Source organism: Trachemys scripta, chromosome 9, assembly GCF_013100865.1.
Source record: "Trachemys scripta elegans isolate TJP31775 chromosome 9, CAS_Tse_1.0, whole genome shotgun sequence".
In the NCBI taxonomy this organism is placed as follows: Eukaryota; Metazoa; Chordata; order Testudines; family Emydidae; genus Trachemys; species Trachemys scripta.
Window position 1 is genome coordinate 73,336,003 of NC_048306.1, and position 24,424 is coordinate 73,360,426.

General features: G+C 41.4%; 1 long non-coding RNA gene across 1 annotated transcript in view; it reads right to left on the reverse strand.

Moving 5' to 3' along the window:
* Window positions 1-24,424, reverse strand: part of LOC117883087 — a 45,051-nt gene that overhangs the window by 13,072 nt on the left and 7,555 nt on the right. Inside the window, exon 2 of the long non-coding RNA XR_004647181.1 lies at window positions 1,793-1,878. This is a non-coding gene — a long non-coding RNA (uncharacterized LOC117883087). The remainder of the gene's footprint in view (window positions 1-1,792; window positions 1,879-24,424) is intronic.

The following is a 24,424-nucleotide window of genomic DNA, read 5'->3' on the forward strand; positions in this document are numbered from 1 at the left end:
TATTATTGGGAGTGGACTACATCCACCCTGATTGAATTGGCCCTGTCAACACTGGTTCTCCACTTGTGAAGTAACTCCCTGCTCTCCAGGTGTCAGTATATAATGCCTGCATCTGTAACTTTCACTCTATGCATCCGAAGAAGTGAGGTTTTTACTCACGAAAGCTTATGCCCAAATAAATCTGTTAGTCTTTAAGGTGCCACCAGACTCCTTGTTGTTTTTGCTTTTTGGAGCATGTCAGCTCTGTATTTTGCAAGTTCCGAACTCCCGGCCCCCTGCTCATTCGTTTACTTACTCAAAGCAAGCTGCAAATTGTTTGCTTTTCTCTACAGTACGAGCTTTGAAACCGGCACTTCCGCATTCCTGCAGCCGGTCACAACAATGGAGAGGATTGGCCACTTGACAAGGTGATTAGTACAGCGCTGCAAGCGTTTACACTCACACCTGTGAGTCGTAGCCACTCCACTGGAGCTGTTATTCCTCTCGGAGATGTGGAGTACCTGCAGCGGTGTACCCAGGGAGATACAGCGCTGCAAGTGCCCTGCCAGTGTGGACGGGGAGTGAGTTACAGCGCTGGGGGAGGCTTTACAGCACTGTAACTTGCAAGTGTAGACAAGGTCTAAGTCTCTGCTTTCTCCTTAGTTGTCTTACTGAACTGATGTTACCTGAATGATTGAAAGCCCCTTTTGGTAAGTAGTTAGCATTTAACATCTGTATAGCCTTGATAAACACACCAGGGAAATGACTCAACATTCCAGATCTTTAGAAATGGCTTTTGTAATTCAGAATGTCTGCCTAAACTGTTGGAAATGCATGCAATTTGGTCCCTTCAGAAAGGGGTTGCAAACACTAGCGCATCAAAAGGCAGACTGTGGATGTCATATATATTAGGAGTGTGTCTGTGTGTGTGCGCGCTTGTCAGGACTGGCTCTAGGCACCAGCAAACCAAGCACGTGCTTGGGGCGGCACAATTCCAGGGGCAGCATTCCAGGTGGTTTAGGGTTTTTTTTTGTTTTTTGTTTTTGTTTGCTTCAGCAGTTGCGCTCTCAAAGGTTTTGTGTTTTTTCTGCTTGGGGCGGCAAAAAACCTAGAGCCGGCTCTGACACTTGTGCACCCTTGATTCCCCCCCTCCCCCGCTCCCTTTACGGGTACACCTACACATTTTGGTTCTCTCTTGCAATATGCTTGGATGTGGTTTTTCAACTTTTGCTGATAAGTAAAATTTTTCAGGCTAATAGCACTGGTAGCTAGTAAATATTTGTCCTATCAGCAAGAGTTGGTGGATATATTAACAACCAGTTAGACAGGTTTGACCTACTTTGTTACTGTAGCTCTAGGCCATATCATTTTAACTGTCTTCTCATTTTCATTTTGAAAAAAATCAAGTGTGTTTGTTTTAATGTCAAGTAACAGGATGGAGCATATTACTGCAAATCTCTCCCCCTGCTCCCCCTACCTCTTGTATATAATATACATCTGTTAAATAATAAAATACATAAAGTATCTACTCAGTATGTAGTTAATTTCCTAATTTCACTACTTGTTTCCCCTACTCATCCTTTTGTCTGCTGCCAGTATATACCAGATTTATGTTCAATCTAGGCAGGGCTTAGCCAAAGATAGATACACCTGTCACCCTCTCCATCCTTGCTGAAAAGACAGGTACTTTAATCATTATGTACATTACTCTTCCTTCAAGGCAATGGAAAGAAAGGGAAATAACACTGAGAGAGCATAGAGTGTTTTAAGGGTTTGCTCTCAATCTCCAAATTTAGAATTGAATTTTACTTACTACTGTGCTAATAGTCAGTGTTGTACACAAACATATTGGAGACTTGACTCCCAGTTTCTGAAGGCCGATATTTATGGAGTGCTGTCCTAAAAAGAGAGAACATTTATTACATGAATGCAGTAGTAATCAAAGTGTGTGTAATATTTAAGCGATTTAAGTCATATCTTACTACTGTTCTCCAACGATGGTCTCCCACATCACTGGCTGTTGAATCAAAGTATGGAATTTTGATTATGAAGCAGTCAGAAATCATCCTTGTAGCACAAACTTCTACAGGTTGTTATTATTATTATTATTTTACATTACAGCTGTGTCGAGGGGCCTGATGATCACACCTTTATTGTGCTAGGTGCTGTACAAATGATTGATATGACAGTCCTTTCCCCAGAGAGATCACAATCTAGTTAAAGACAAGATCCAACATGTCAATGGAACAAACAGTGGTGGGGTGGGGGGTAGTCAGGGCCGGCGCAACCCATTAGGTGACCTAGGCGGTCGCCTAGGGCACTACAATTTGGGGGACCGGTGACCGCAGCGGTATTTCAGCGGCGGGACCTTCCGCCGCCTCTGTGGGGGGTGGCATTTCGGGAGGGACCTTCCACCGCCTGGGGCGGCAGAAAAGCTGGCGGTAGTGAGTGAGGAAGGCGAGGTCACAACAAAGCAAGCCTGGTTTTCACAGTAGGCAGTAATCTCAGCTCACCAATTGCCTACCCATGATAAATTGGTAGTATTTGGTAGGCATCATGGGCAAGGCTAAGTGTTAAGGAGGAATTTTAAAAAGGATAAGGTGGTATCTTATTTTCAGTGGATTGTGGGAGGAGAAGATGAATTTGTAGCAGTTAAGGCCACAGAAGAAATGACAGTAGTGAAAGCATAAGATTAGGATCAGGACAAGAGCTGTATCAAACTGGTCAAATAGAAAAGGCTGGATCTCTGAAATGCTAGAAGCAACTGCAAGGTTTAGATACAGCTTGGATGTGTGTGTCTATAGAGAAGGCTGAGTTGAAGATTGTGAAGGATGTGGGAGATACCTGTAAGTGGTTTTCACATAGACAGGAAAATAGACAAACATTTCTGATAGCCACCCATTCACTAATAATTAAAGGGCAGTGCAGAGAGACAGATGCATTGAAGTCTATCCCAACCTCTCCTGGCTTGGCCATGTTCAGGAGACCCAGGGGAATAAAAGAATTATGAGGGGAATAAAAAAGGCAATCCTCAGAGTAGAGACAAAGGAAGGCAGGCCTACAGGGGTGTCTCTTCCCTCTTCCCCCCCAGTTCCCTGAGGTTGGGGAACCTGGGATAAGCCAGGCCTACTTAAGGTTTAAATAAGACATGTGATGTTGTGCAGGCTATATGGTTTTATAAAAATATGATCATAAGTGAATGTAATGTAACTGGGATATGCTTCATGCAAAAGGTCTCTTGTAAGGTATCATTACAAAGCTTATAATCTACTGAGTGTGATCATTCTATTTGTATAAATGTACCACTCTTGTATCTAAAACTAGAAATATAAAATATAACTCTGAGGGCCTTTGTAATTATGCAAAGTGTGGGCCATTAATGGTGGTTTGGAATCTTGATGACTCCCATTAACCAGGACCATTGTCTGCAGATGGCTGTGTTTTACCTGTGAGTCTTCCTGTACATTCATGTGTGCTGGCAAGTGGGTAATGAAGTCTTGCAGTGACATGTGATCATGTCACCTGAACTGGAATCCATCTTTAACCTGGTGCTTTTCCAGTGAGGGGGGGTGGAAACGCAGAGGGACAAAGGGTTCCCACCTTATGCAAAAGATATAATGGGTGGAACAGAACAAAGGGAGAGAGAGGCAGCATGAAGAACCCCCTAGCTACCACCTAAGCTGGAACAAGAGCTATACCAGGGGAAAGAATTGTGCCCAGGCCTGGAAGGTGTCCAGTCTGAGGAAAAAACTTACTGAAGCATCTCTAAGGGTGAGATTATCTGTATTTAGTTTGATTAGACATAGATTTGCGCATTTTATTCTATTTTGCTTGGTGACTTACTTTGTTCTGTTTGTTACTACTTGGAACCACTTAAATCCTACTTTCTGTATTTAATAAAATCACCTTTTACCTATTAATTAACTCAGAGTATGCATTAATACCTGGGGGAGCAAACAACTGTGCATATCTTTCTATCAGTGTTATAGAGGGCGAACAATTTATGAGTTTACCCTGCATAAGCTTTATACAGGGTAAAATGGATTTATTTGGGTTTAGACCCCATTGGGAGTTGGGCATCTGAGTGCTAAAAACAAGCACACTTCCGTGAGCTGTTTTCAGGTAAACCTGCAGCTTTGGGGCAAGTAGTTCAGACCCTGGGTCTGTTTGGAGCAAACAGGAGTGTCTAGCTCAGCAAGACAGGGTGCTGGAGTCCTGAGCTGGCAGGGAAAACAGGGGTAGAAGTAGTCTTGGCACATCGGGTGGCAGCTTCCAAGGGGGTTTCTGTGATCCAACCCATCACACATGTAGACTGTTTGTTGTGTTAAAATGCTTTTCTTGTGACACTTCGATTGCTGCTTTTGTGAACAATACTTTGTTTTGAAAAGGCTGTTTTGGATCACTGCATGTACACACACAGATCACAGCTCCCACAAGGAAGTCTTGTAGGGGCAGCCAAAAGCAGTCAGGCCTGCTGAGCAATCATGATTGGTAAACAGTGGTGTTGCATGCTGGGGACCTGGTCTAAGGAGTGGGAGAATTGTGGGATTCTGCCCCAGAGAGGTGAAGGTGCAGGCCCTGTCACCTGGAGGAGTTGCGGTCAGAAAAACCGAGAAGGGTCAAAGACGCTGTCAGCCTTGAACTCTGACACAGATTACACACACAGATTGTAGGCTTGAGTTACTGGGAAGATTGTAGTATTGGGCTAGATTTTGAAGGGTGTATATGGGTACCTAAAATGCAGATAGACACCTAGTGGGTTTTTCAAAAGCACCTAAGCACTTAGGCACTTCCCAGAATCCCACTAGGCACATATCTGCATCTTAGGCACTTAAATCCCTTTGAAAATGTGACCCATTATCCATAGTGATGGAGAAGAGGAAAGTGATCAGGGCTTAGTTTTGGCCATGTTGCTTTTAAATTGATGGCTGCATGTCCTCAAGGAGAGGTCAAAAAGAGAGGCTATGCGGTTTATTGACATTACTATTAAAGCACACTTACAGCTTCAAAGATTTTCAAGCAGTTGCCTGGAGTCACACTTCTCAAAGAGAAATGAGAAGATGAAGGTCATGAATGAGTCCATTGCAGCAAACTTTTTAAATGCAAGATAAATAGGATACATCTGTCAGCTAGCTTCCCTGCTCGCACTATGTGAATCAAAGCTGGCAGCTGAGATATGTGGGTCTTGCTTGCCTGAGACAGTCCAGCTAATAAAAAACAAGTTAATAAAAGTAGAATTTCTTTGTACTTTCTTGTTAGCTAGAGAGGGGTGTTTGTAGACCGTTTTCTAGAGTTATGAATAAGCTGTCTTTTAGTTGTTTAATTTATATTAAAAGTATTAAGCCCTCTTAGGAAATAATGGCCTGTTTTTCAGTAACTTGATTGTATGACAAAAATTCTGGTTGATGTCATTTAGTGTAATCAATACCGCTGAAACTCTTAGGTGCTAAACAATCTCACTACTATACTTATTTAATCATCAGCCCTCACTGAACTATTCTGAGCCCATACCTCATCACTCAGCTTAGGTGTGTGAAGAAGAATATAGCCCTTGGAAAATATTTTAAATTAATTTTAAAAAATAAGTTTGAATCTCCTATTAGCAGTCCGGTTCATTGGTAGCTAATGTACCAGTTATGCCAGTTCTCTGGGAAATTTATTTTGTGAAAAGCAGACACATAACACATGTGCATTTTAAATAGCCACCCAAATCTTCCTCCACTGTGCACAAGTTAAATGATTCATCTCTCTTTTTCTCCTGGAGGCTTGGGGGGGGGGGGGGGTAACGACGCACGGCGGGTGTAGTATCAAAAATAAATAAATAAATATATAAATAAATCTTTGTTTCAAAACTTTCTCTCAAACTTGCAGAATTGGGCTCAAAAATGAGTATATATGGGATGGAAAGTGAGTATATATGGTACTGAAAGATAATTTATTTTAGATACCGTATCTGTTCAGTGCTCACCTGTAATGTATGTTATACCAGGAATCTCTAAATTAGCCCAGCAGAGTGGTACCTTTTCCTTGGTTTGCTCTGGCATGAGAGAAGGATTTCCCTCTGCTCAGTAATCTGTTTTTCCGGTGCTCTCCTGTCTGCACAGTGACTTGAATCCGAGCAATTCTACTGCTAATGGATATTCTCTGATCTCCTTGAGAGAAGCTCTCTGTGAAGGTACACGTTTACCTATGATGCTGAGAGAATTATGGCATTCATTACATCCAGCTCTGATTCTGCAACGCACTGAAGCACATGTTTAAATTTAAGCATGTGATTAAGTTCCACTGAAGCCAGTACATTTTCATCTTAGCTGTATTTATATCTGCTTAATTGCTTTGCTCAATCAATTGCATCATCCTATGTAAGTGTGCAGCCTTTTAGAGCCTCGCGGGGCTACATCTACACTACATGCTATGGATGTGATTCCCACCTCACATACATATACTCACATTAGCTTGTGAGTATAAATAATAGTGTAGATGCAGGTATTGGCAGCGGTGGCACGGCTTCATTGTCCTGAGTACAAACTGGCCTGCAAGATGTGGGTACGTACTCATTGCAGCTCTGCTGTGCCACTATTGCTCGTGCTACCACAGCTACACTGCTATTTATACTCCTCGAGCTAGCACAAGTGTGTGTACACGAGTTGGGAATCACACCCCTAGCTCTTAGTGTAAAAGTAATCTGTGACATGAGAGGGTATCCATTATAGCTAGAGTTGTTCAGTGAGACTTAAACCGATACTTAAGTGCCTTCCTGAATCAAGATTACTGTTTACTAGTTAAAAAGAAAAGAAAGAAAAAGCATAGGAAAGATTAAATAACGTTGCATATACAGAAATCTATATTACCTATGAACTATGCCAATCTATTCATACAGCTAGAAGGTCTTTGTTAGGGAGAAAAATGATTGATTTATCTTTATAAATTTTATGGCCACGTAGGCCTCTGTTTCAGCCTCATTACCCAGTTTTTGAATAACTGTCATGGCAGCTCATAATTTCATTTAACAGTGCTGTTCTGCTACCCATGCTACCAGACCAACATTTGCCTGAGTGTATATCTCCCCAGTTTTTCCCTCAGAGTTCAGGTACAATTTGGTTGGCGATAGAGGTGCAGTCAACTGGGTAGGTTGACTTAAAATACATCGCTATTTTAACATATGCACAATTATCTGCAAGTTTAGCAACTGTGTACTTGTGAATATGCCTGAAGTGGTCTCATCTTTAAGGGTATGTCTGTACTGCAATAAAACACTTGTGGCTGGCCTGTGTCAACTGACTTGGGCTCACTGGGCTTGGGCTGCAGGGCTATAAAAATTGCGGTGTATGCCAGTGATAGGTGTTTTATTGCAGTGTAGACATACTTGAAGTGAATGTCTTCTTGGTTACAAGTTTAGTGCTCCCTTCTCCTGAGTTACAAAAAGGCCACAAAAGCATTTCTCCTGACCCTGCCTTGTGAAACTCTTTGCTGGGCGGTTATTTCAAAATCCACCTTACCAAAGCCAAACTTCAGTTGCCGTCAAAGGGACTGGTAGCAGGAGAGAGGATCTTAGACTAAAAGTATAAAATTCTTGCCCCATGGAAGTCAATGGCAAAATTCTCATGATCTTCAATGGAGCCAGAATTTCAACCAAAGAAACGTAATCTACATAATTAATGGAGATATCCCATCTCCCAGAACTGGAAGAGACCTTGAAAGGTCATCGAGTCCAGCCCCCTGCCTTCACTAGCAGGACCAAGTACTGATTTTGCCCCAGATCCCCAAGTGGCCCCCTCAAGGATTGAACTCCCAACCCTGGGTTTAGCAGGCCAATGCTCAAACCACTGAGCTATCCCTCCCCCCTAACAGCTTATAGATAATTGTTTTAAAGAAAAACTTGCAGGAAAAGTCATATATCATGCAGCAATAATAATTAATAATTACTAACATGATAGAATTAACTTCTGTTTGTACCAAAGGTAGATTTTAAAACTTTTTAAGTTTAGTAGTTAGAAAAAATAAACTAATGAAACTACTCGTTTGTTTGCCTGTTTTGTTTTTGATCTTTGAGTATAGCTAAACAGCAGTTGAGAGAGCTTTATTGCATTCCAGCTAGCTATAAAAATGACCAATTTTTGCAGAGGAAAATACAGCAGAAAGATATTGTTGCTTATCAAAATTCCTTTCATGACTATATTAACACAGTAAGATCCTGCCTACAGGGTAATTCATACCAACAACTCAACTCCTCTACACAAACTGTGAACAATCAGTTATATGCAAGCAGTTAATTTAATAATGAGTCTGGCTTTGAAGATAGAAAACAATTGCAGGTGATAAATAAGTAAGAATTCACTCTGCAATCTAAATCTGAGGTAGGGTTTGTTTGCTTGTTTTTTGAAAAAACATCCTGCTTCTGCTTTTGTTGCATATCATCCACTTGTAAACTTGACAACCATAGATCACCAAAGCCTTTCATGCAGTTACATTTTTTAACCTTTGCTGTTGGCTGGGATAGAGCTCCTTCAACTCCTGGCACTACTTCAACTGCCAAAGCTGAGAGCTAATCAGTTTAGGTTTGATTCAAAATCCACTGAAGATGATATGTAGACTTGAATTGATTCAATGGGCACTTGATTTCGCCCTGGGATTGCACAGCACTGTTTAGAGTGCCTATCTTCCCACTTCTGGAAATCTACAATATTTTTGGGTCTAGGATTTTTTAATCTACAGACTTTATTTCATAGATAAAAGGTAGACAGGAACCTTCATTACTCTTGTGATCTTAGTGGGTTTTGTATTTAAATGCACATCTACCTGATCCAGCACCCACTAATGCCAAAGGAAAATGTCATACATCTAAGGCCCTTCATTTCTGTTTTTAATTTGTTTAAAAATTTCATGGGAATTTATCAGTGTTTTGTTTCAAAAATATTTAAAAAATGGATGAAAAATGAACTTCACAGTTTTCCGGGTAAATATCATGGTTAATATGGTGAGGGGGGGAGGGACAGGAGGGGAGAACAGAAAAGAACCAATAGAGAAAAGTAAGAGCTTATTGTTTATGAAACCATTATCTCTACTCCCTCCACCCTTCCCAATTACAAAACCAAAACTTTTATTTTTAAAACAAAAACAGTTTGCTGTTGGTGACTTGTTCAATTATGCTTAATATATGATTAAGGGGCTTCAGAGTGAATTCCAGCAGTCCTGGGGTAGCAGGGAACTCTGTCCGGTAGGAGAAGTGGATGGTGCTCTGTGCCCAGGGCCGGCTCCAGGGTTTTGGCCGCCCCAAGCAGCCAAAACCAAAAAAAAAAAAAAAAAAAGCCGCGATCGCGATCTGCGGCGGCAATTTGGCGGGAGGTCCTTCACTCCGCCGAATTGCCGCCGAATACTTGGAACTGCCGCCCCTGTCCGGAACGGCCGCCCCAAGCACCTGCTTGAGAAGCTGGTGCCTGGAGCCGGCCCTGTCTGTGCCCTTTGGCTCTGCTCCACCGGGTCACAGCCTGTTCCTGGCCACAAGTTATTCTCACAAGTATCACAGGGAGTGGGGATCAGGGGTGATTGCTTGCCGTGCCCCTCGAGTACCAATGTGTGGGAGGGGTATCCTGGAGGGGGAAGCTGACAGTGTTCTGTGCCCTGGGGCTGCGCTGAATGGCTGCAGTCAGGACAGGGCCAGTATTCATGACATGTAGCCTTCTGCTCCCCTGCAGGCCTGTCACAGCAGTGGACAGGCAATCTCAGCCACTGGGACCAGGCATCCTGCCCATCTCGCTCCCCCACTGTGCAGCTTACAGCAGCCACCAGCCAGCAGTTACTTTCCTTTGCACACATGCACTGTGTCATCCGGCGGGGAGCCAGATCTGGGAAGTTTGAGCAGTTAAAAAATATTTTCAGAGGGTTTTGGTTAAAAAAACAAAAAAAACACAAAAACAAAAATGAAAGGCCCTACGTACATCATACTGGTTGTACATCTAGGAACAGAGAGCGAAGGCCATATCTACAGAGTGGAGGAATGTATCCTGGAAAGCAGTGATTGTGAAAAGATTTTAGAGTTCACAGCAGACAAGCAGCTCAACATTTGCTCCTGGTGTGATGAACAGGGTTAATATGATCCTTGGATGTATTATCAGAGGTCAAGAGTAGGAGCCCAATGCCTCTGTATTTGGCATTGGCCAGGAAGATACTACAATACTGTGAAAAATTCTGGAGTCTGTTTTAAAAAGAATGTTAAAAAATATGACAGGCTGCAGACAAGTGTCAGAAAAATGATTTGAAGGCTGGAGAAAATGCCTTACAGTGAGAGGCTACAGAGTAGCAGCCGTGTTAGTCTGTATCCGCAAAAAGAAGAACAGGAGTACTTGTGGCACCTTAGAGATTAACAAATTTATTAGAGCATAAGCTTTTGTGGACTACAGCCCACTTCTTCGGATGCATATAGAATGGAACATATATTGAGGAGATATATATACACACATACAGAGAGCATAAACAGGTGGGAGACACTGTCTGTACTGGGCTATCTTGATTATCACTTCAAAAGTTTTTTTTTTTCTCAATTAATTGGCCTCTCAGAGTTGGTAAGACAACTCCCACCTGTTTATGCTCTCTGTATGTGTGTACATATATCTCCTCAATATATGTTCCATTCTATATGCATCCAAAGAAGTGGGCTGTAGTCCACGAAAGCTTATGCTCTAATAAATTTGTTAGTCTCTAAGGTGCCACAAGTACTCCTGTTCTTCTTTTAGTGAGAGGCTAGGAGCTCAATTTTTTTTTTTTTAGCTTATTGAAAAGATCAAGATGTGACTTGATGGTGTATAACAGGGATTGGTAACCTCTGGCATGTGGTCCGCCAGGATAAGCACCCTGGTGGGCCGGGTCGGTTTGTTTACCTGCCATGTCCGCAGGTTTGGCTGATTGTGGCTCCCACTGGCCGCGGTTCACTGCCCTTGGCCCGCGCCGCTTCCTGCAGCCCCCATTGGCCTGGAGTGGCAATCTGCGGCCAGTGGGAACTGTGATCGGATGAACCTGTGGACGCAGCAGGTAAACAAACTGGCCCGTCCCGCCAGGCCGCATGCCAAAGGTTGCCGCGTGCCAAAGGTTGCTGATCCCTGCTGTATAAGCACCTTCATGGGGAGAAAATACCACATACTAAAGGACTCTTTAATCTAACAGAGAAAGGGGTAGTGAGAATCAATGGCTGGAAATTAGAGCCAGGCATTGAAATTCAAAATAAGGCACACATTTTTAACTATGAGGGTGAATAATCAAGGCGACAAACTACCAAGGGAAATGATGGATTTTCCATCTCTTGATGTCTTTAAATCAAGACTGGATGCCTTTCTGGAAGATATGTTTCAGTCAAATATAAGTTATTGAGTTCAATGCAGAGGTAACTGGGTGAAATTTAATGGTCTGTGATATTCAGGGGTCAGACTAGATTAATGGTGACTTCTGGCCTTTAAAAAAAATAGATTTATAGATTTTTAAGTCTTCAGTGAGATCCTTGGGAAAACTGTATTTACTTAGAGGGTCTTTAGAACTTTACACAGATTCCTGGTATTTTATTGATATTCAAATAATCAGGATAAGAAAATATGAAATGCAATACATGACAGTAAAGAGAGAAAGCTCTATGCAAAAAAAAAAAGAGTATTCTCTCACAGATCAGAGATTACTTGAACAGTTTCTATTAGAAATCTTGTCCTTTAGAGCTAACCCAAGCTAACAGCTGGGGATCCCTTGCTTATGCTTAGAAATCTTGCTCCTTGAAATCCAAGCCACATAGGGATAACAATTTCTTCTTGTCAGGGATTTTTATTCCCTTCCCTCAGAGCTCAAACTGTTGGGATGAGTATTTGTGATTGTCCCTTCTTTGTGGGTGTGGGGGAGCAATCAACAAAGTCTTTTGTCCACTGATGTTCCACAATGACTTGTCTGGTGTCTATGGGCCTTCTTTTATTGGAGAGGAGATGACATGTCTTATAGTAAATTAACATTTCACACTTGGTAATGCTTCTCTCCTAGATGTGGGGGTTTACAGTTTTAGAGCAAAAACTTTCATAGTGACAGACTAAACACTTAAACACTACCTTATAACATGGGATACAGATATCATAAGTGAGATAAATGCATGAAGTAACTCACAAACATTTCATAAAGTCTAAACACTAAACACATTTTTATAAATCTAATACCTATTTTAACAATTTAACACAGGTGAGCCAGACTGGTTTCCAGCTATACATTGTCAGTATTCAATGAGTTATGAGCTGGCACCTGGTCTACCAGGGTCAACAGTCAGCATTTTGGCTCATGCTGAAAGAAGCTGGTGTCCCAGATGTTCTGCTAAATCTGGTGCACAATCTTCACACTGGTAAAGGTGCAAGAATGTGCATTGGTTCCCAGCTTTTGTCACATTTCTACACAACCTCAGGTATGTGGTAGGGATGTATTCTTACGCTGGCACTATTCTGGATATTTGGACATGCCACTCCACACGTCAGAATCAAGGTTGGTCAAGACGTGTTCATTGACCAAGACTATGTTGATGATACTGCCTTGCTTGTGGAAAAGCCAGAGAATTTCAGCCCTGCCTTTCAAGGTTTCCAAGATGCTGCTGCACTATGGTGTTGAACACCTCATGGCAGAACATGGCAGAAGACCAAGGTCCAGAACCTCAGAGCTGGGCCACCAGAATCCCTTCTAGCATTGGGAAGAGCATTGATGAGTTCATCTACCTAGGCTGCCAGCAAAGTTCAAATGGTCACAACAAACTGGATGTCCTCCGACTAACTGGTCTCGCTGCTATCTGTATGAAGTCCAAGTCTTGCTTATGGGCACTAAATGTCTCTGCATTGAGACAAATTCAGGATCTATCAGCCAGTGTACTTCCTTTATTGCTATATGGACCAGAAACCTGGACAAGTAGACTTGGAGCAGCTAGAGGCATTCCAGAAGTGCTGTCAGCATCAAATCCTGAGCATAAAGTGGTTCAACTGTGTGCAATATGCCAAATCTCACAGAGATCTGGCCTTCCTCCACTCAGTCACTACAGTCACAAGCAGTGTTGCATGCTCTTCGGCCTTGTTGCTATAATGGACAGAAACACCCCAGCACTCTCAAACTCTCCATCAATGCATGAAGGGGTGCACATTTTGACCCTACCGGTTGTCACCTATGACGCCATCCCAGAGATTCACGGATTTACTGGATTAAGCCAACTCTGGGAATTTCACTCTAAGGTGCCTGATAATGGTGCCAGCAACCGTGGTCACTTTGGCAGGTGCAGCGGTCCTCAGTAGACATATGTGTTTTATGACGATGATGATGTTTGAAGTACTGAGAGCAGGGATTATATAACATTAACCCCCCCCCCAAACAATAGACCCCTTATTTTAAAGGTAGCATTAAGGAAACTGTCAATGAAGAAGGCAAAGCAAAGCATCTTCTAAAGCATATAATCAAAACTTATGTTTTTTCTGAATTATACACTACCATAGTTCAAGAAAAGGTATCCATCCAGTTTGGAGAAAAGAAAAAAAAAAAAGTGAACTATAAAATAAGGCCTATTGCTTTGCCACTTTGAAGGAGTTTAGTCAAGTGTTCAACTTGTAAAGTGACACTATGCTGCTCTGTCATTTAAATATAATCAATTTCTTCCAAATAAGTTTGTGTTTTTTTTTTAAAGAAAAAAAAAGGAGGAGAGGAGATAAAAAAGCAGTAGTTCTACTGTGGTGTATAAACTGGAGCTTATTGAAATTTCAACAAAGTTCTTCAGCATTTTGAACTTCAATGAAAAATATTTCCTGAAAATTTCATGAAACCTCCATTTTTAACCAGCTCTGATATAAGCCTTTCTATTAAATGTGACTCTCAATCTGCACAGCAGGTGCAACAAAGCCAAATATATTTCAGACCCACAGCATTACTCCATGATGAGAGATGTGCAAAACTCTCCTCCTGGATCTATTTCCCAGTAAGACTTCATCTTTTCGGCTAATGAATGTAGATTTTTCCTGTGAGTCAAGTGGGTCTTTGCAATCTGCAAATACTCTCTCTCCTCTCTGTAAAGCCTTGGAGATGGGAAAAAATCTCTTTTTCATGATACAATCACAATGGCTTTTTTTTTTTTTACTTGTAGTGAAACAAATCTCTGAATATTTCTGTTTTAATATCCCCAATGATCCTGCATATTCTCACCATCTTGTCTAGAACAATAAAGATAAATGATCCAATAATATAAGCTTGATAATATTTTAAAAAGTGCTGACCGACCTGTTCATTACAAGCAACGTATAATGAATTTATCCATACTCCTTGGTTGGCAAATATATTACGGGTAATATCCTACCCAATAGCTGGGATGAATAACTTTAAACTACAAGTTTACTAACTGTTTACTCTTCTGCTAGTCAATATTTGTGTGGTGTGGTGGATTGCAGTCACATGGTATTGGTTCTAGTCTCTAATTTGATGACTGAAGCATTTTTAAGGAGGATACCCTTAAAGGTACTAATGGCAGATTGGTCAGAGGCAGTTTTGCAGTACTACTGCATGGTTTTCGAGACTCTACTCCTAACTTGTGTTGGCTGAGATTTCCAGCTGGTGCATGATAAAACCAAAACCATTGTAGCAAGAGTGAGACACAAATCTAGGAGAAAGAACATTTTGTGTTCTATTACCATGAGGTTTTATTTTCCTCAGCTGCTGAATTTTGGATATGTTGTTTCTCAAAAGGCTGCTGTCAAAAAATAAAATCACAAGGGCAATATTCTAGTCCTGACTAAAAGCTAAGGGAAAACACCCTCTCCCCCTGCTGCTGCCACTGCCTCATTGTAAGGCAATATAATGATGCTGAGCTACAGAAGTTTCACCTTTAACTCCAATCCATATAGATATCCCTCTCCCCCTTTTATGAAGGTGGATCTGCAGTTCATAATTCAGAATATTGGGGGTAGGAGGAAGGCCCAACAACCACCTCCTTCTCTTCTCTGCAAAGAAAACACATCTATCATTTTATTCTCTCTCCTGATAATATAGTTGTTCAAAACTATTTTATGGCCTTACAGCTTACTTCAACATTTTTAATAGATTTTTGTGTTCTTTTGTCTTGTGTGAAGTGTGGAACTTAAATAGATGACAACTGATTTTGAAAAGAAATTGGAGTATGTCCCCTGGGACTTAATCATGATACTGATAAAGGGAGATAGTATTCTCAGAGTTACAGCAAGGTGGCTGAGAGAATTTCAACATAGCCAAGCTACACATAAAAGCACAATATAGCCCAGTCTCACCCAAGCCGAATTGTATATATGTCTAAGGATGGGGTATTCTCAAAGGGCACAGATGGAAATGAATCACCTAGGGGCTGATCCAAGCACTCAGTTACCATGATGATGGGTGCAGTATGAGAACCCGAACAGAATATAGTCCAGAGACAACTGAAATCAGTGAAGGCCTTCCATTGAATGCTCAGTGCCTCCTGCAAATTTCTGATTTTTCTCCATTCCCTTGAACTAAATGTGGTGGAGGATGCTCAAAACTTGTGGGATTGTGCTCTAAATTTGTCTTTTTAATAACTTTAGGCTGGTTTTGTCTGAAAGGTGACAGGACCTGGTATGTTACTTTTATTTTTAAAGACACTTCATGCCTGAGATGGCGGATAGGGGGCCTAGAAATATTGAAGACAAACAAGGTAGACTGTGATAGCATCCTACTTTCTGGTTTGAAAAAAATGAATGGTGACGTTTTTCTCTGATACATTTTCCTGGTACTCCCTTCACTGCTGGACTGACTCTGTCAAAGGCAGAGTGATAAATATTAACACCCCAGTATTTTTCTCAAATAGCTCTAAGTGTTCAGTGTTGTGATTATTACTGGGAAAATTTTATGTCTAAAACCTTCACAAACAACTATTACTTGGACAGTCCTAAAAGAGCTCATGATCTTTCTGAAGCTAAGGTTAGGTTTAGAAAGGCAGGTGATCCACTAAGGCATTCACTCCATTTGCTATGAAAATATTAATTTCCCATGCCTTTAGGGGATGCTGGATTATTAGCAAAGCCATAGTGAAAGTGACAACGGGGGAGTGGGGGGAACAGTAGCTCATGACAGGCTGTGAGTTCTGAACTCCACATACTTTCTTGCTACCTACCCCCTTTCCCACTACAATGTGGTATAAAAGATCAAAATAAATCCAGATTTCTTCTATCATTTCTCACCATTCACGTTTCCATAGGTTGACAGGGAAATCAGCTTCTGCCAGTCCTCAATAGGCTGTTGTTATTGGGTGCTTTTCAGAAGGCAGGCTACTTATTTGAGAAGTGAAACATTCTGTGGGGGTGAGGAGGCCTAGAATTCTGCTTTTAGGAAAAATCCATGATGTTTATAAATCTGCAGAATAAGTATTTTACTTCAATATGTTCTTTTTGCAACCACTCCTGATTAAAACAAAGAGTAAAACAGACATTGACAAGCAGCGAATAAATGGGGGTTTAGGCTGTGTAGAGGAATTTGCCTTCTAAGCCTCCTCCCACAAAAACAATAGACTATTCAAATTATTTCTTGTGCTTTTCCTCACTTTTCACAGCTCCCCCACTTTTTTCTTCCAAGAAGCAGCAGTGAGAAACTGGGCCAACCATAACACTTATACCCACTCTGTAAATTGAGCACTCACATAGGAACATTGTTATGGCAAAAGGCTAATGGCTTGCACATTAGGAGAACTGATCTATAAGCATTCAGGAGGAAACTCCCCAGACCGTGGGGTTATAATGCCATTGACTGTGTCTCGTGGTAAAAATGAGGCTGCCTTGTCTCCAGCAGGATAGTTAACACTCAGGGCTGGTCTACACTACTGGTAAATCAATCTAAGTTACGCAACTTCAGGTACATGAATAATGTGACTGAAGTCGATGTAGTTAGATCCACTTACCGTGGTGGCTACACTGTGCTGTGTCGATGGCAGAAGGTGTCTCTCTTATGTTTCTCGGGGAGGTGGAGTACACAAATCGATGGGAGAGTGCTTTCCCATTGATTTAGCCCCACTAAATCAACACTCACTGCATTAATTGCAGCAGTGCCGATCTATTGGTAAGTGTAGATATGCCCTCATTAGTTATCCTGTGGTAAAAACACGCTTTTTGTTGGCAGTGAAGACATAGCCAGCAAGTCCCTTTTTCTGCACAACTTCTCAGTCCAGCTCTTGTCCAGACACACCCACAATAGGAAGGGAGGAGCATTTCCTGAATGAGGTGAAGGACAGGGAGACACAGGTACAGATTTCTCTCCTCCCAGTTGCCAAATCAAGCAATATCATACACCATCAGGAAAATCATCCTTCGTATGCCCACTACAACTATCCTGGGTTTTTACTTTGAATAGCCAGTTATCGTAACAAAGATCAACTTGTTCACTTTTCAGATGTTAGTGGATGTCTGTCTGATACTGATAACATTTTGTTAAGGAAGAAAGAGGACACTCACTAACAAGAATCTTTAATCCATACCTTTTTTCTATAGGATGTATTAAGGTGCTATGGCAAAAAAATTATATATGAGCAATGTACATTTTGGCTGGCAGACTGCTATTTGGGTCTGGCTTGTGATCAAAGGCACTATAGAACTGATTCTATGATGCAAGAAATAAAGTATGGATAAAAGATTATCCTTCTCATCAAATGGTAGCAGTGAGTGCCGTTCTATCTACAAAAATGTCACAGGAGTAAACTTTAAAAAAAATTGAAGTTATATTTTAACATTTCCCCGTTATCTGAAATGTAGCCAGTAAATAATAGTGAAAAATCTTGTCATTTATTTCCCATTCCAGAGATAGCACACATTTCCCACTAGCTGTATCACAATCAGGTTAAAATAAATGTTCCAAAAGCTCTAAGGTTGTGGAGATGAATTCCAGTGAGCAATAGAAGGTAAAGACTGCTCTGGTGAGTATTTTGCTTTCAGATCTGTTGTGATGCTTCAAGATATATGCTGTACATCCACACAGCACTGTGGAAACAAAGTGTAAGTGAGATTCAGTGAAAGGGTTAAGTCATTTTCTGTCCACTGTTATATATCAGTTAAAGTTGAAAGCCTATGATCACCCAAAGGAATTACTGTCTTATTCTTAAGCTCTTGAGAACTCTTGTCTTAAAAGCTTTTCCATTGATTTCAAGTGTGTGACCATGAAGAAATAATATAATACCGCACAATAGATTTTTATATAGTACTGTAAGATTGTCTCTTTCCCCAAAAGGGGAAGGATGGTGCAGTGGTTAGCACACTGGTTTAGGATATAGAAGATCTCAGTTTAATTCCCTGGTCACTATGGACTTCCTGTGTGACCTTGGGCAAGCACTTAGTCTCCCTCTATGCCTCAGTTCCCCATCTGTAAAATGGGGCTAATAACACTGCCCTACCTCACAGGGAGGCTAAATACATTAAAATATATTACGAGATTGTGAAATACTTTGAAATCTATTGATGAACAATGCTATATAATAAATAATTATTTGTATATTAAAAAAATAGGAATAGGGTCAATTTGGGAAGAGAACAAATGGAGAAGTTGAAAGCAAAAGTTGCTCAAACCAGCTGAGTTCACAGCTTTCAGATTTTTAATTAATGAAAATGTGATCATCACAAACATGACTAGTTTTGTACACAATTTGTTCTCATTTTAATCTGTTTTTACAGGTAATCCTGCAGATACAAAAATAAATATTAACCACACAAAGTAGTGACTGCATTTGGAATAAAAGTTAAAAATATTTAATATTTGAAAATCACAGAAAAAATTGAATGTATAATGTAACTATTTATAAAATGATATTCAGTGTGTTGGTGAAAAGCATTGGTATTTTTAAAGCACATACACACTCTAAATTGAATATGTGAATGCAATTACTGCACATGTTATGCTGTTACATTATTTAATATGTTTTGATTATTTCATGTTTACAAAACTTCACTTTCCACTGTTACTCCTATAGGGTCTTATTATTTCAATGGTGATTTTGTCACTTATTTTAATGACTGCAAATTTAGACAAGCCAATAGAAAAAATAACCTCCATAGTGCTTGGAAGTGGTATTAAATGCAGATATTTACTTTTAAAAACTATTATTTCTTTTCTTGCTCACATGAGCAGAGAAAATATTTCTTCTATATTGTAGTTCTGACTGTCAACATATTAGCAATTCATAGATTTCAAACATTTACTCTGCTCCATTGCCCATAGAAAAAAAATGTGCATACTTCTCTGAACTGACTGTTTTACCTTCCCTCTAATTCCTTGTATTCTGCCAATCAAAACTGACTAGTTCTTGCTGTGAATTTTTCTTGCATAGTTTCTTGTATATTAGCTAGTTCTAATGCCAAGCAGTAGAGTTCTCGCTCTTTGCAAACCTTGAGACACTACCTGTCCTACCAATTTTAAATCCCTATCAGAGGTAGAGCTGTTTAATATTACATTTGGTTGATAGTTCATATTCTGTTAGAGATCCAGACTCTTTCTTGATACATGGAACACTTTGATAAACTTATATGGAAAGTGTTACAATTTACACCATGTATAGAGAAGTGATTTTTAAAAAGTATTCCTTTAGCCTTATGAAGATGTATAAATCTTTTTCCTGGGCATCATTTGCTAATTTAATAGAAAACACAGCGGGTACACTGATATTTTAGTTAAAATTCAGAATTAATGTTTTGTTCTTGCCCTGCATTGCTGTTAATCTTGGCAATACTATTCTTACCATGATCTTGTGAATATTTGTGTGCACAGGCAAGGAAAGTGCTTGTTGATCATGTTCTAGAGCAGTGGTTCTCAAAGTCGGTCCGCTGCTTGTGCAGGGAAAGCCCCTGGCGGTCCGGGACAGTTTGTTTAACTGCTGCGACCACAGGTTCGGCCGATCGCGACTCCCACTCCAGGCCAAGAGGGGCTGCGGGAAGGGCGGCCATCACATCCCTTGGCCTGCGCCGCTTCCCGCAGCCCCCATTGGCCTGGAGTGGCGAACCACGGCCAGTGGGAGCCGCGATCGGCCGAACCTGTGGACGCAGTAGTTAAACAAACCAACCCAGACCGCCAGGGGCTTTCCCTGAACAAGCGGCAGTCCGGCTTTGAGAACCACTGTTCTAGAGCACAATTGTACTCATTGATGTTTAAAATTAACTCCTCCTTGTATTACTTTAGAACCATAATAAACTTTCTTCTGCAAAAAGCATATTCTGTGAGCAATTAAAAACAGTGGAGACTTAAACAAAGAAGTAGGTGCTATGGCTACACCAGAGAGTTAACAGCAGCCGCTGTAAGCTCTCTAGTGTAGTTACTCTAAGCCTATGGGAAAGAGCTGACTTGTGGACCTAATTAATCCACCCCCAATAAGCTACGTTGGCGGGGCAAGCTCTCCTGCCGACATAGCGCTATCCACACTGGCACTTAGGTCGGTGTAACTTACGTTGCTCAAGGGGTGGCTTATTGAGACCCCTGAGTGACATAAATTATACCGACATAAGTGGTAGTGTAGACATAGCCTAGATTTACTTTTCACCCCTATGAGTAATCTGCACTTCTCTCTAGTAATGCCTCTGACCGGAAAGGATTACATAGTGTGTGTACTCCTAACTGTAATAAAGTGCTTCATTTCTTCCATAATTTCTGAAGCTGGAAGCCAAAATAATGTTTTTCTGGGCCTTAGCACATTGCTTGATCTTGCAAAGTCTATTTCATGGTCTGCTAGATCCTAATGGAGATTGTTGGTAATGAGATAATATTTATATATATAGAAAATACATTTACAAGTAACTGCCAAAAACTTACAGGCAACTCAAAGCAACAACTTTTTATATTTTGTCAATGTCTAGTGCAATACATTAAGGTTGCTATTTTAACTACCTAAAAGGATAAACTACTATATATTTTGGATGTTTCATGACTTCAAGAGGGATAGTCTTTATGTACATCTAAATGAGGCTGTACATTAATGTTCCCCCAGAATGTATTTATAGTTGGGGCTGCTGCTTCCCAGGCTATTGAAATCAATTGACAACAAATGTTACACCTCATTTGATAAAAGCAAATCTGATGTGCACCTGTTAATGTAAGCAACCGTTATACTTAATTACATGAGAGCAGACACAGAACCATCTATAGGTGCTCTTGAAAGGCTTTGGGAGTGACCTTGGTGTCAGATGTGTTAATAACATTTCAAACTGAGAATCTGCAGTAGGCTTTTTGCCTAGAGCTAGGTTGTAAATTATTGCTGCAGATTGTATTGCAGATTACAGTTTAATTCTTTTTTTTTTGAGGGGGGGAGGGGTACAAAGGGAGGCATTCAGCCTCCTAAATTCCATGTCAAGGTCTACAGTACAGCAACTAAGACTACTTTTAAAATCTAGTGTGAGCAACAAGGAAGAATCATAACTGTAGAAGGAAAGATATACATTATATATTATGATATATATTACAATTACTATTTCTATTGTGTAGAACCTGGAAGCTCCAGTCATGGGTCAACAAAGAGTCTGGTGGCACCTTAAAGACTAACAGATTTATTTGGGCATAAGCTTTCGTGAGTAAAAACCTCACTTCTTCGGATGCAGTCATGGGTCAGAACCCTATTGTGCTAGGTTTTCTACAAATCCAGACAAATAAGATAGTCCCTGCCCTAAGGAGCTTATAATATCATGTATATCACCTTAGCTTTAGTATAAAGAAGGTATAGACATGAACAAGGGACTCAATTTTCAAAAGGAACTAGTGATTTTGGCTGTCTCAGGGTACATCTACACTACAGGGGGGAGTCGATTTAAGATACGCAAATTCAGCTACGTGAATAGCGTAGCTGAATTCGACGTATCGCAGCCGACTTACCCCGCTGTGAGGACGGCGGCAAAATCGACTTCTGCGGCTTTCTGTCGGTGGCGCTTACTCCCACCTCCGCTGGTGGAGTAAGAGCGCCGATTCGGGGATCGATTGTCGCGTCCCAACGGGACGCGATAAATCGATCCCCGAGAGGTCGATTTCTACCTGCCGATTCAGGCGGGTAGTGTAGACCTAGCCTAGTTCTTGGATGCCCAACATGAGATACTTTAAAGAGGTCTGATTTTAAAAGGATGGGTGTTTGGCCCTCTCTGAAAACCAGGCCCCCTTACTGTGTCCCACGTCGGGCACCCAAAATCAATAGTTATATTTGAAAATTTAGGCCACATTCTTCAAAAATAGCTCGCAGACAATCTTTCATAGTTTACTTCATACATTTGGTTAGAGATCTTGCTCGATGCTCATGTTTTTCTATTTGTTGTGCCCAGTGATTAATTATTGGACTACATATTGATCTTAAATTCAATTAAGTATATATTGGCAGCAGGATAGTGTGGTCTCAGTGTGTGTTAGAAGGGTTTCATTAGCATGAGTTTGGTTTGGTTGAGTAAGGTGCCCTTGCACAGAATTTCTGAGAGATGAGAATGATAGTGGGGATAATATTTCACATATTTCATTGATAGTTTATATCTATTTTTCTTGATGAATTGACTATCAGATGAAAGTGTACAGTCTTGGGCTGACATTTTGCAGGTTAGTATTCTACTCCTTGATAGATGCCTTGTTGCTTACTCTGTTTTAATAGTTACATTATGGGAAATGTGGTTAAAGAGGGAGAGAAATTCTATTTTTCTTTATACCAGTATAAATCTAGAGTAACTCAGTTGTATTCAATGGAGCTAGTGCACATGCAGGTGTAAAGGGGAACAGAATTTGACTCACTAACATGGGCAGTGGGTACCATAGGCAGGGGTAGACTGTGCCTTCCCAAACAGCCTAGTGTGACCCTGCCCATGCTCTGCCCCCAGGCCAGCCCCCCACGTTTCAGTGCTCTGCCTTAGCTGGCCCAGACTGGATGGGGCTGGCTGGCCTGCCTCCTGCAAGGAGTCAGGGCGGCTGGTGCTGGGGCCACGTCACCCGGCACACCGGGGCTGGCCACGCTGCCCGGTGCACCGGGGCTGGGGCTGATGTGCCAGCGGTGAGGGTGCTATGGGCTCCTGCTGGGAGGTGTGGGACAGGTGGGGAGGGGCAGGACCTCAGTGGGGAGCGGCGGGGCTGGGGTCTAGCTTCCTCCAACAGGCGGGTCACCGGCCGCCCATAACTACAAAGAGTAGAGCACATAATTTATGTTTCTTAATTAAAAAAGAAATCTGTAAGTTCTACATTACCAGTATCTCCAACACTGCCCTTTGAAAGTTACTGATTAGCAGCATGGCGATGAAAATAAACACTCCATGAGGAAGGGAACTTTAGTTCATTCAAACCTTTTCTGTGAAATTCAGTGTGATTAGCTTTGGGATAAAATTTAAAATCCAGGTTCAGCTGACAGGAAATAAGGTAAAGGGATAAATCCCCTCTGTTGGGTGGCTGTGCTATGGGGGGAAACGGGTGTAGGGTGCCTCCTGTGCTTCCCCCAACCCTTACCAACAGTCCCAAGAGAGGAAGATTCCGCCCTAACAATCAAGAAAATATTAAGGAAAGGAGTCTGACTGCAAATCTGGAGCCCAACAGCCTGGAGCTGTCTGGGTATAGACAGCTGGCTAGAGGGTGTGGCCAGATCCTTACTGGCTAGCATGTAGGATGTCATCTGTAGTGTCGGGTATGATGCGACTCTAGCAAATGAGCAGCAATTTGAACCCACTCCACCGCACAGAATGGCTGTCCCCCCTGAGCAATCCTGTTTTGCAAAGGCAGGATAGACCTTGTAACAAACGTGGTTGGCACTGTGCTCTGCCGCCAGCATAGTTCCTAACACTATAGATGTGATTTGGCCCCAAGTGCAGCAGGGAAAGAGCAAATAAAGTGGCAAGTCAGCTAAGTAGCTCACTTTTCTTGGATGTTGGTTAATATTGGAGCAGATTTAATTTGTTTCTTTGGATTTATAAAACCATCAAAGCTGTCTCATTCTCTAGGCTCTCTGTCAATTAGTTAAAAGCACAGTTAGCCAGTCAAGAAAATCAATATACATATGAAAAAGCAGCAACCGCACAGATACACCATAACTAAATAACTATGCAGAGCAAATTATTAATAATAATGCAGTTCTCCACCTATCCCATTCCCGTCCTTCAGCTCTTTTAAGAAAATGACCCTTGCACCGTGTTCTAAGGTTCAACAGTTTCTGGCTGTTTCAGACTGAGAGGGAGGAGCATAGCAAAGGAGCACTAGCAGCCTCCTCTTAAGCCTCCCTTGATAGCCTGCTGCATGGCCATGCAGCTTAGAGGGACCTTAGATTGCAACTCAGGGTCTTTTTCCTCTTTGGCCCCAGAGCAATGCAACTGCAGGTTACACCTTGTGACAAAGCGATTGAGCCCTTAGTTGTTACAAGGTAGGGCTCTGTACTAGGAATGGCACAGAGTAATGCATAGGGCTGGGTGGAGAGATGTAGCTAGAAGAACCTGGTTTCTCTCATCTACTG